This window comes from Caloenas nicobarica, chromosome 1 (assembly GCF_036013445.1).
Source record: "Caloenas nicobarica isolate bCalNic1 chromosome 1, bCalNic1.hap1, whole genome shotgun sequence".
In the NCBI taxonomy this organism is placed as follows: Eukaryota; Metazoa; Chordata; class Aves; order Columbiformes; family Columbidae; genus Caloenas; species Caloenas nicobarica.
This window is the reverse complement of record NC_088245.1, coordinates 4,643,063-4,655,877: the sequence shown is the minus strand read 5'-3', so window position 1 is coordinate 4,655,877 and position 12,815 is coordinate 4,643,063. Positions and strand designations below refer to the sequence as shown.

General features: G+C 47.1%; 1 protein-coding gene across 1 annotated transcript in view; it reads left to right on the top strand.

The window, feature by feature from the left end:
• The first annotated feature begins 1,085 nt into the window (after nt 1-1,085).
• PRKCQ (protein kinase C theta) overlaps nt 1,086-12,815 on the top strand; it is a 65,905-nt gene continuing 54,175 nt past the window's right edge. The window contains exon 1 of the mRNA XM_065629675.1: nt 1,086-1,612. The gene's annotated coding sequence lies outside the window, so the exon portion shown is untranslated. The remainder of the gene's footprint in view (nt 1,613-12,815) is intronic.

Genomic DNA, 12,815 nt, shown 5'->3' with positions numbered 1-12,815 from the left:
CATTCAAAGTGAACACCTACAGGTCCTAAAATTTCTAAACATCTCATTGGAATGGTCTGAAACAAAACATCTCTTTTTACAGGTCCGGCGGATGGCAATGTTCTGCATCTCCAATGCTGCATTGACCTTTCAGAGAAAGGCCATTTGAGATTCTTCACCAGAGCATTAGGACCCACACACTGTACCTGAACATGGCCTCATGTCATCTATGGGGGGTATGAAGGACATCCATAGGTCTCCTTGCTATAGCTGCAATCCTATTTGCTTGACTATTAGCAGCAGCAAAGCCCACTCATCTCACAGCGCTGGGTGGATTCCTGCAGGATTTCTCATTATCTTCTCCAAAACCCTTTGCTCCCCAAATTTATGGGGTTTCTTTTCCTTCTTGTTGCTCCTTTGCCAGGTTCACAGGTCAGTTTCCCACTCCAGATCCTCCTGTCTACCACCCCCAGCATCACACCTAATCTTACAGCACAGGAAGAAGCCACAGGACCCGTGGTGCTGAGAACGTCTCCCAGGGGATGTCCCAGGCAAAACCCACCTCTGACACCCTCAAGCCCTGAAAGAGGAGCACAAAACTGGTACCACCTGGCCTTTTTTCACACAACAACCTGGTCCGAGGTTAGGTGTGTCTGGAAGAGAAGATGTTTCAAACACCCATAGCTAAGAATGTGACATGATGGGACAAATGAACAAGGAAAGTCTTCTCTGTTGACTTCCCTCTGCACCCCTCAGCAAGCATCCCCTGCTATACACAAGAACAAAGCTCTGCAGCCTGAAAAAATTCAGCTCGTCTTAGTTATTTCAAATTTTTTTGGTGAGCATTTCTTTGCAGACATGCAAAGAAATGCCTGCAAAAGAAGGTTCCGTGCATACAGCCGCAAAGTGGGGTCCCCTTGCGAGGCTGGAGGTGATGCTCACCTCCCAGCCAGCACCAAGCCCCCGGGGATCGGGCCCTTTTTGGGGGCAAACGCAGGAGGAGGCCGGGGGGCCCAGGGGCGGAACGGGGTGGTGCCGAGGAGGAGGAGGAGGAGGAGGAAGAGGCGGTGAGGGCAGCCCCGGCGGGGCGGGGGCAGCTGCGGCAAGCAGCGATCTCTGCGCCGAGCCGAGCCGAGCCGGGCTTTGTCGGGCGGAGCCCAGCAGAGCTGGGCTGAACTGGGCTCAAGCCGTGCCAAGGAAAGGTGAGCAGAGCCGAACTGAACCCGGCTACATCGAGCCGAGCTGAACTTGGCTGAACCAGGCTGCGCCGAGCCGAGCTCAACTTAACCAGGCTGCACCGAGCTGAGCTGATCTGAACTGAACTAGGCAGCGCCGGGCCGAGCTGAGCCGAGCTGGGCTGTGTCGGGCAGAGCCCAGCAGAGCCGGGCTGAACTGGGTTCAAGCCGTGCCAAGGAAAGCTGAGCAGAGCCGAACTGAATCAGTCTACACCGAGCCGAGCCGAGCTAAACTGAACCAGGCTGCGCCGAGCCGAATTGAATCAGGCTGCACCGAGCTGAGCCGAGCTCAAATGAACCAGACTGCGCCGAGCCGAGCTGATCCGAGTCAAGCCGCTCCGAGCCAAGCCGAGTTTTGCTGAGCTGGGCCGAGCCGAGCCGAGCTGCGCGGGCAGCAGGTACAGCCTGCGGTGCGGAGCGGAGCGCGGCGGGGATGGCGCGGGCAGGGCCGGGCAGCGCTGCGCGGCCCCGTGCGGATGTGCGGGAGGTGCGCAAGGGAACGCGGTGCGCGCAGGAGGTGCGCAGGGCAGCGCGGGAGCCGTGTGCGGGCGGGAGGTGCTCAACGGGGCGGCAGCAGCGAGAAAGTTTGGGGCACCCTGATGCTGTTGGCACCTCATTTTACCTGGGGCGCTGCTCAGCTTCAGCTATCAGTTCTTGTTCTCTTACGGGATTTTAAAGCTCTCAACTTGAAACCTAGCCAGAGTTCTTTTTTCTCTTTTTTTTTTTTTTTTCTTAAGTAAGAGTCTAAATTGCTTTCAACTTCTACACCTGATGCCTTTTGCGACTGTTTGTGGTTTCATAATCACATTTTCCTGCCTTTAAAAAAGTGTTGTTTTCTCCCATGTGCCTCCGTGCAATACAAAGAGGGGAACATGAGAAAAAAACCAATGAAAACTGACTATAACCAAAGCGTTATTCAACTCAGTAAACAAACTGGGGAAAATATAGAGGGAAAATACTTTCCCCTGCTATGTTCTGTGATGTTTTGTAGGTGTTTCTTGGTTACAGCAGTGTGTAATAAGACAGCTGGATAGAGGTCTACTTCTAGAGGAGATGCTGTGTCTCAGTATCTGGGTATATAATTTTCGGATCAAATTCGTAATATTCTAAAAACTACCACTGTTTGAAAGTAGATTTAAGCGGTACAGAGAAATTAACTGCCTCCATCCCTCGTCTGCTGTGGAGTGTTGTGAGCTGCATTTCCTTTTGAAGGAGGGGTCTCAAAAACCCAGCCTGGCTGCTCAGTTTTGAGACTTGGGTTATGTTCCCTGCATGCACGTTGAATGCTGATGAAGTTAAAACTCCTGGGTGCAATCGAAGCCTTTTTAATTGTAACTACAGTGCAACTAACTTCTCAGCTGTATTCTCCGGTAGTGTGATACTTTGCAGGGACGGAAAGCTTTTTATGGGCTCTCTTTTAAATTTCCACCAGCGAAACAACAGTAGCAAAGAAAATGACTTCGGCAGCTGAAAGCCGCTCAATTGAGTCATGCTAATAGGAGATTATTTAGTGGGGTTACTAGAGCAGGAAGAGATAAAGTTTCACTGAACTTGCTATTAAAAAAAAAAAGGCAGCGGGTGGGAGGGAGAAGCAGAACTATTTGCGGCAGATAGGGCAACGTTCTGACTTTTGTATTTTTGAACAGCCAGACCCTTTTGTTCCTGGACCTGTGTTTTTTATATTTTTTTTTCTTCTTCTTCTTTTTGATTGAAGAAAGGACTCCACATCCCAGCTGAGGCAGCCAGGCATTTTGGGGTTTCTGGGGAATGTAGTTTAGGAGCCAAGTTGAGGGACCAGCAAGGAGCACCTGCTCCAAGGAGGTTCCTGTCCCACCTGGTCGCAGTAGAATAGGGCTGCATTTAACCGAAGGTATCAGATGGCCTCCTAAGAAAGCTGCTTTTGTGGACCTGCCGTTGGCTGAAAACCTGACATCAGCGTTGAACCTAGATCCCAGCGCAGGGCTCTGGGGTGTTGCCTTTGTCTCTTTTTTGGTGTCTAGGCTGGACACGAGACTTTGACATTCACCAGCCTTCACTTGCCAAAGCTGCCTGAGCCACGCTGAAGCCCTCACTTTCCTCACATGACTTTTTGGCCAACCCCTGTGAAAACACCTGATAAATTAATCATGCTCAGCCTGTGCAGAGGTTTCTGAGTTGAAAGACTCCCTCCTTTAGGATGATGCTACAGTTGCACTGGCATAGGCAATGCAGAGCTTGGTTAGACTTTCTCCCCACTTCTACGTGTCCTTTGGGATCATTTTCAAAGCCCTACCAAGGATTCAGGTCCCTATGCTGAACCTCCATCCTGCATCTCAGCAGCCCCCCTGTGCCCAGGATGTTTTTGTAATCGTGCTGCTACACTGGGTAAAACTTTTCTTTTTTTTTTTTGCACCTAGGAGAGCTATGAACAGAGGGTTATTACACTGCCAGGGTGGAGCTAACTGTTTTTTTTTTTTCCTGCCTCAAGTGTGCTTCCTTTCAAAGAAAGTCACTCAGTTGAGTCTCAGAGCTTCTCACGGGTGCACTGTGTGTCTCACCATCGCGTCAGAGGTGGAGACCTTCAAAGGAAAGGCTTAAAGGGAGAGACGAGGAAGGAGGGATGGAGGGAAGGAGGAGAACTGCAGCAGCTTAGCTTCCCAGCGTGACAAGTTTCTATTTTTCCTCCTTGGGATCTTTTCCAGGTTAGTCTCTCTATATCCTCCCACTGTGTTCTGAAGAAAGTGGTGTGGTGAATGTAACTTCTGATGTCAACTTTTTGGTTTCTTCTCTTATTGCCTGGGTTTAATTGCAAGTAGCTCCACAGCAGCCTAAAAAGGAGGTGAAGTACTGACCACCTTCCAGGGCTTTGTCAGGAGGGCTGCTCTATAGGAGCTGCTCTAGGCTTTTTTTCATATATGTTTGTGGATCTTAGTTAAAACACTTGGCTGCAAATTCTGCTGTCGCTTCCCATTTTGCTGAAGCCAAGACTTGTGTAAGCAGAGTGCTGTTCTTTGCCTAAGCTTTGAAAAAAACAATTCTCATAACAGAAAAGGAAGAGAAAGTCTATACGTTAGTATGAACATCCAAAACTTTTACGCGTGAAAACATCTGTAGGACTAACCAGAGCCTTGATTCTGTAATCACAGGTACCTACAGCTCGGTATGCGTGCACAGCTCCCTTGCAGGGTCACTCACGTGCCAGCTGCCCGTTCTCACATAGAAACGTTCGCTGGATGGTGTTTGTGATGGCCATCAGAAGGCAGTCGGTGTTAGCCTGCAAGCTCACCATGACGGCTTGTTTCCATTCCGTCGTGTTGTTCTCTGTTTGCCTGCACTTTCATCCTCACCAGAGAGTCTTACTGCTGGTTGTAGGCCTGGCTGGAAGGAAAACATTGGCAAAGGCAGCATGAACTACAAACCCTTCTCTGTAGCCAATTGCAAAGTACTTTATGTGTTGTTGCTTGTTTGTGTTAATTTTGTGATTTATAAGGCCTGTTGAAGTTTTTTGTCACCACCAACCAGGTCACGTGCAGCAGCATAGATAGGGTTTATTAACTTTGATGTGTGTGGAACAAATGCATGTTGCTTTTCAAATTAAAAACAGCTGTTTTAAGCAACAGATAATTCCTCTGGTTTGCATCGCACCTTGTAGCAACACCACTGCTTTGGAGCAGCTCGCTAGGGCAGAATCGTGCCATCCTATTTTGGTGATATTTTTAGTTCTACCTATGTGTAAGAATCCTTTCATGTGTTTGCTCCTTTTGGGCAGAAATGCTGCATGGAAGAGGTGTACGGTTGTATAGAATGTACCCAGGGCAGGACGAAAAGAAAATGGTGCAGCTTTCACAGAACTGTACCTTATCTCTCTTACCACTGTGCCATGTGTGTGGTGCGGATGCAGGGTTTAGTTATCTCTAAAGTGAATTTCTTGATATTTATCTGAGCTGTAAAGAGCCCTGAGATTTACAGACGATAAACTCTACATAACATTTTTCAGATTTTTGTGAATGGTCATTTCCACATCACGTTTGACCTGTTTTGGGCTGGATTGCTTCTCAGTAATCATCTGCCTCAACTATTATGTCTTTTAATTTGCTTGGCATTCATTCAAAAGAAGTGTAGCCCATTTTTCTTATCGCTGTCAAGTACAAATGTCCCACTTATCTTCAGGAGATACAACAATGTAGTCAGAACTTAGGCATAGGAAACACCAACCCTGAAAGACAAAAAAATTTCCAGTTGATAACCGAGTCATAACAAGGACATTGTGAATCTTGTGGCCATCTGTGTATCGTGCTCAGTCCCATTCTGTTGCTCCTGTGACTTCAGTTATGTCTCCTGAAATTGCCATTTCATCAGAGACGTGAAGGGAATCTTAATGCTGAGACTAGTTTAGGGTATCCTCACTCTGCCAGGTCAACAGGGGCAGAAGGGCTGGTGGGTACAGCTCAGCACTTTGTGCTGTGTCCTCTGCAGTGCTTTTCCTCCATGGGCAAGTATTTTAACCCGGAATTGTTTGACTGGCGCTCTGTCACTAAGCTGTCAAGTACTTGACCTGCATGTCAGTCTGGACCTGGCTATAAAAGAGGGGTAAAACCTCCATGCTTTACATAAAGATTGTGGAGGAAGTAGCTCTGAACTGCCTGGGAGGTGCTTGAAGGTGAAAAGAGGAATCTCGGCCAGCAGAACAATGTGAAAAACCCCAGGATATCCACAAACCAGGCCATGAACTTGACTGAGCGATGTTACTGGGGCTGGGCGTAGACTTCAAATGAAACAGAGCAGAAAAGATTATTCTGGCCTATTCTGTTGCCCAAGGTCAGGGCACTCTTGCCCTTCCATCAGGAGATGACGCCACTTCTCCATGGGCAGAAGAGACTTTTTGTGGAGAAACTGTACCTTTCATGGCATAACTTTTTATTTATATCTCATTGGTAATGCCTGCTGAATACCTGAGTTTAGAAAAAGAAAAAAGCCCTGCATCTTATCCCCACTGATTATGAACTAGAAAAACAGAAAAAAAAAAACCAATTACAAGAAGTGTCATTTTTTCCAAGAGAAATATGTATTAGTTTACCAAATTGTTGTTGATGTTTGAAACTGGTTTGAAAAGGTCATTCTAGGCACTGGGGGTAACATGGGAGAATATGTGAGCGTGCCTGCAGAAGTGGATCAATGAGTGGAGCTGGTGGAGTAGACCTCAGACTCATCACGACAGCAATGTGGGGCAGGAAAAACCCAGTGTAGGTAGACAGTCTGAGAAGAAGGTGCTGATTACAACGAGGTGGGCAGAAGATAGACAGGTACATGGTGAGAGATGGGTGTGGGACTGGAGGCAGCTAGTAGGTTCCTCCCTACTGCAGAAGGGTGAAGGTTTAAGCTAGGGATTCGCCTGTGTTTAGGTCTAGCACACTGTATGGAAATGATCTTCAGCCTTCTTGAAGCTTTGCCTCTTTCCTTGGCTTCATTAGCCTCATTCCCAGACATGAGGATTCATGCTTAAACACCTTGACAGAACAGCTAACACAAGAGCATCTTTGTTCTTTGCTCCTCGTAAGAAAGAAAGAGACACTTCCAGAAAATGTTCCTGAGACAGACTGAGCTAATTACATCCTGTTTGGTGACAGCCAATGCATAAGACCTTTCTGCCTGCTGCTTCTTTGTGGAAGGAAGTCCACGTAGCCCCAGAACTGGAGAGGACTCACTTGGTCTCTGCCATAGTGCAAACATGCCTTTTCCTGAAACTCCCACCTTATGGGCAATATGGAGCCACTGTTTACTTTCTGGGTGGAAGGTGAGGTCTCAGGAGATCCAGCTCAACTTAGTGAACCCAGATGTTTATCTTAGGTAGCCCAGAACAAGTCCCAGTCCAAACTAAAGTAACCCTGCCTGATCATGCTCCCACAGTGATATTTCTTTTCCTTGCTGGCACATCTTTCGTGTTAAGCAAAGGACTGGGACCTGCTGCCCACCCTTTCCTGCTGGGCAGGATGCACATCTCCATCTGATAGCTGGTGCAAGCCACAGGATGTGCTTCTGAGAGCAAGCGTGTCCCATTCTTTATTGTGTATCTGGAGTTACTGGATATGCTGCTAAAATAACAGGGCTGAGCACTGTTCTGCCATCAGCAAGACCATTTAAGTGTCAGCACAGTCCCACCTCTGGTTGTGACCAGTTCGAGCAGTACTCCGGCAGGCAATAGCATATGATAGGGACTGTTCCCTGTAGGCAGGATGGATGAGGATCTTCAAGGAAGGGAGATATACCAAAGGGGTGGATGTGCTTTTGCTCTTGGGACCGGGGAAGGTATCTTGGTCTACTTAGTGTGGGACATGTGTGTCCATGTTCTGCTGATCCCAACAGTATTGCTTCATTTCACAATATCAAAATGCCTGGTTTGCGTTTAGTAGGAACTTCATGGTGTTCCACAACTATCTGAAAGGAGGTTGGATCATGGAGGGTGTTGGTCTCTTCTTACAAGTTGCAAGTGATGGGATGAGAGGAAACAGCCTCAAGTTGCACCAGGGGAGGTTTAGATTGGATATTAAGAAAAATTTCTTCCAAGGAAGGGTTGTCAGGCATTGGAACAGGCTGCCCAGGGCAGTGGCGGAGTCACCATCCCTGGAGGGGTTTGAAAGGCATGTAGATGAGATTCTTAGGGAAATGGTTTAGTGCTAGTGTTAGGTTAACTGTTGGACTCCATGATCTTAAGGGTCTCTTCCAACCAAAATAATTCTATGATTTTATGATACTATGACCTAGAATCACCTACAGCCTACGAACTGGTCACAGGACAGAAAGCAGACATACCTTTGCCCTCAGGAAGGGATGTAGCCAGAAGCAGGCAATGAACCCAATGAATTGTCCTTGCATGCTGCATATAGCAAGTTTTGGACCTTGGCAGAGAAGGTGAGAAGAAATGGCTCTCCCTGGTCACCAGCATGGACCTGGTCCTCACTGCTGTGTCTGGGCCAAGTGTTGTGGACTAAATCACAGCCCTAAAAGTCATCTATGAGGGCACAGACTCCTCCAGACTCCTCTGTTTCTTACCCTGATAAGCATGAGGCATTCAAAAGATCTGGTAATGGTACAGCAGACAACTTCTAACCCAAACAAATTTTGCTCTAAGGCAAACATGGATTCCTCTTCTGTCATCACGCCTGGATATTTCTTTGCAGAGCAACCACCCACCCAGGCCAGGAAATGCAATTCCTGCCTCATACGCCATTGCACCACAGGTTTTCTGGAAAAAACAAATAAACCCAATCCATCCCAATAAGTAGAAAGGCTGTTGCACCACTATAAACGCACACATCTGCTGAGAGTGTGGATTTAATGTAACTCCTCTCGGGGATGCAGGGATCAAGGGTGAAAGAGGATGTGTCCTCAAAGCAGACTGGCTGTAGGGCTTTGGCTGACTCGTTTTGTGAAGTTATTCCGGTGTTTTCCAGGAGAAGAACCCCTCTAGCAAATGTACTCATAACTTTGGACTGCCAGTAAGGTTTTCTTGGGTTTGGTAGGTGTATATTTTGTCCCCGTCTGTCCTCATTGGTGCAGTAACTCAACACTTTGGAACCAGTTCTTTCCTTGGGACCAAACATGCAGCAGCAGTAGCGTCACTGTGAGCTAAATGTCTCTGTCTGAGGGGCTGAATTTAACCTGTAATCTAAATAAACCACCCAGGTATGTGGCCTTAATTTTATTTTGTAATTAAAAAAGAAAAAAAAAATAGAGAGAAATGCTAGTGGCAGCAGGATTATCTGCAAACACACACATGTAAGGTTGGACTAACTTTACTGAAACATTCAGGCTTGTTGCAGCTTTGCCTTGACACAAGTGAAGTACTAATTCAGCTTTGTCTTTTAACAACCCTGTGATATTGTAAGTAGCAGATAACAATCTACAGGGATACGCGAGGACTCCACAACCAGCAACAGGCCAGCATACTAATGAAGAGGCCAAGTTTTGGGTTCATCTAGCACTGTAAATCCCCATGAACTTCGCAATGGATTTCTGCAAGTGCACTGGGAGCAGAAATTTATATTCTATTTTATTGCAAAACTAAGCTTGCATATGATGAATTTTTTACTTGGATTCAAGCCTTTTCTTTTGAGGAGGTTTTTGATGTGGTCATTTGATTTTGCTGTGGAGTTTCTGTGTGCTGGCGAGCCTGCTTCTCTCCTGGTGTAAATCAGCCATGGAAGTCAGGAATAGCTGTGGTGGTGGAAGAATCAGTCTCAGTGAAAAAAGAGGCGTTTTGGGCCTGATATGTTGAAAACAGAAAGAGCAGCTGGGGCTTATAGAGATTTGTTCTGGCTTGCGAATGGGATTTAGACAAGGTCATACCCTACTTATCCACGGAAACCAGAGAGACAAATGCTGATGTGGGAGTCACTGTTCTTTGTCTTGAAGGACTGTGTGCATGTTGAGAGCTGAATTTCCCCTCCCACCCTTGCAGTAACACTTGCTATTTATGTTTTGATTTATAACATCAGTGAAATAGTAAAGAACGTGCATCCTCCAGCTTCCGTTTTCATCGCCTCTGTCCCCTCCTCCCCCTCATACAAGGGGAGGGTGTTTGTCAGAGCAACTACAGATGTTGGTGTTAAACCATTTGAGCAAATTAGATAAAGTCTTTTGAAAATGGCTCTGTCTTTCACTGTCCCCACCCCTCGTCAAAGCAAGGTGGTTCTTTGTAGTGTGTTTTCTAGAGAAAATGGAAAGGATGGTGCTTTTACCAAATCTTATAATTAGAAAATTCAGTTATATAGCTTGTGTCATTTTTTCCAGTTCCTAGTTATTAGCACTGTCCTTCTGCCCTATTTAAAGAGTTCAGAGTCCGTTGCACTTAGGCAAAGCTGTAGAACATCATTGTGTCTTCAGCTTATTCATCTCTCTTTGCACTACATGTGTCAGTTCATTTGGGTTTTGATGCAGAAAAACACCCATAAGCTGGTCTCTGAATTTGTTTAAGTGCTGACTGGTGAGACACCATGGCTGGGAGCCAGTCCCTCTCATCTCAGAAACCTACATGCCAGACAGACATCTCCACCTGAACTATCTGCCTGGTCTCCGTTGGCTCTTTCTCAAGAGGCATTTGAGGCCACCAGGCATTTGACCCATTTTAGTCATTTTAGTTTATATGGGGATAATGGAAATTGAAAACCCAGCAGGTCTCTCTCTTTCTGTCCATTATGAAGAGAGCCTGGGGTGAATAGTCCATTTGCAGTTGTATACGGAGTAGGTAGTAGAGTGAATTTCTGAGGTTAAGTGTCAGGAATCCCAGCTGTACATTGGTTTGTTTGGGCAAAGAGGAAAGGGAAGGGGACCTCCAGTGTGTCAGGATCAATATGGACCCATATCGATGTGGAACAGGTGGCCATAGGCTGGTTCCTGAAGACCGTGAGCCTTTCTTTGGGGCAGAGGGTCCCAGTAGTAGAAGCATCACCAGCTACAGCTCATGGACCTCTCTTGCTAATCACACAGAGAGAGGCTGTGGCGGTGGATGAGGAGTGAGCAGCGGGCAGGGGCATGGTAGACAAGCAGGATGTAGTGTTAATTAGATGAGCTTTGGACCACAGTACTGATGTGGGTCTCTGAGACCGCACCTGGAATATTGTGTCCAGTTCTGGGCCCCTCAGTTCCAGAAGGACAGGGAACTGCTGGAGAGAGTCCAGCGCAGGGCAATGAAGATGCTGAAGGGAGTGGAGCATCTCCCGTGTGGGGAAAGGCTGAGGAGCTGGGGCTCTTGAGCTTGGAGAAGAGGAGACTGAGGGGTGACCTCATTAATGTTTATAAATATGTAAAGGGTGAGTGTCAGGAGGATGGAGCCAGGCTCTTCTCGGTGACAACCAATGACAGGACAAGGGGCAATGGGTACAAACTGGAACACAGAAGGTTCCACTTAAATATGAGAAGAAACTTCTTCCCGGTGAGGGTGACAGAGCCTGGAACAGGCTGCCCAGGGAGGTTGTGGAGTCTCCTTCTCTGCAGACATTCCAACCCGCCTGGACACCTTCTGTGTAACCTCATCTGGGTGTTCCTGCTCCGGCGGGGGGGTTGGACTGGATGAGCTTTCGAGGTCCCTTCCAATCCCTAATTGTGATTCTGTGTGTTTCTGCGAGTCTGTAATTCAGTCCTTTCAGGGAATGCCATGCATGTTTGCTGAAGTCCCAGCAGCCACCGATATGCCCCTTCATGGTGCAGCTCCCACTTGCACAGCCCCTCTGAAAAATCAGCCTCTGCACTTCTACGTTAGACAACAGCTACACTGTCACCTCAGAAAAATGGACTCTCCTCCTTTTGGGAGTGGTGACGAAGGGGTGGTAACTGATTATAACCTTTGTTATTGCTAGAGCAAAGCACCACCTTGATTTCTTTGGTCATTTCTGATCATAGTAAAAAGAACCTCATTTGTCTAAAATAAACAATCATCTGTTGTATCTTTGCAAATCCTGCTATGGCTGTAACTCATTTCATCACACGGAGGTGACTTTTGAGGTAGTCGCCGTTTGGGATTTTGTGAGTGCACCAGGACTACCCGCGCTATTGCAACTGGATACCTGAGTGCACAACTGAGCTGTTCTCTGGCCAGGGGTGCATGCAGGAGGGACAAACGTCTTCCTTGCACACTGTGTTGATTAGCTGAGAGTGACGCTGAGGTGAATCCTTCGTGGTTCCTGGGGATCGCAAGCCACAGTATTCTCAAGATAGCTAGTGTGGGATGAACATTTGTTTGCTTTATGTGACGCTCTGTGCTACCTCCAGAGCTCAGGGAACAGTGTCAGCTAATTAAAACGGTGTGAGTTCTGGGGAAAAGGGAAGCAGATATTATCTGCTCGATCTTGAAAAGGCTCTGGGAAGACCTTATTTTGGCCTTTCCATACTTAAAAGGGGCCTAAAAGAAAGATGGGGACAGAGATTTTTAGCAGGACCTGTTGTGATAGGACAAGGAGTGATGGTTTTAAACTAAAAGAGGGGAGATTCAGGCCAGACACGAAGAAGAAATTTTTTACAATGAGGCTGATAAAACACTGTCCCAGGTTGCCCGGAGAGGTGGTGGATGCCCCATCCCTGGAGACATCCCAGGCCAGGCTGGACGGGGCTCTGAGCAACCTGAGCTGGTGCAGATGTCCCTGCTCATGGCAGGGGGGGGAATGGATGAGCGTTGAAGGTCCCTTCCAACCCAAACCATTCCTAAACCAAACAATTCCTAAAATTCATCTCCAAAGTCCCTTGTGTCACAGAGAAGGAAGGTGTGGATGTCCAGTGTGGACTTCAGTTACAATCTGAGGTTTCTCTGACAAATTCATCTACATTTTTTGAGGAGTATGTGGTAACACCAAGCACACAAGAAGCTTCGTTCCTGACAGATGGCTAGATAGATATGTCAAGGATGATGTAGATGTAGTCTGCCAGGAGGCAGAGGAATGAGCAAAAAGCTCTTTTCCTGCCCAACATTTCCTTGATTCTGTGTCCAAATATCTTTATCAGATTTCCAGATTAAATAAAGACATTAAACACCTCTACTGCTGAACAAGGTTAACTGCATGTATGAAATTGTCTCTGCAGAAGGAAGGATATTAATGTGTCCTATTATCGTCCTGCCTCCCTCCTTATGAC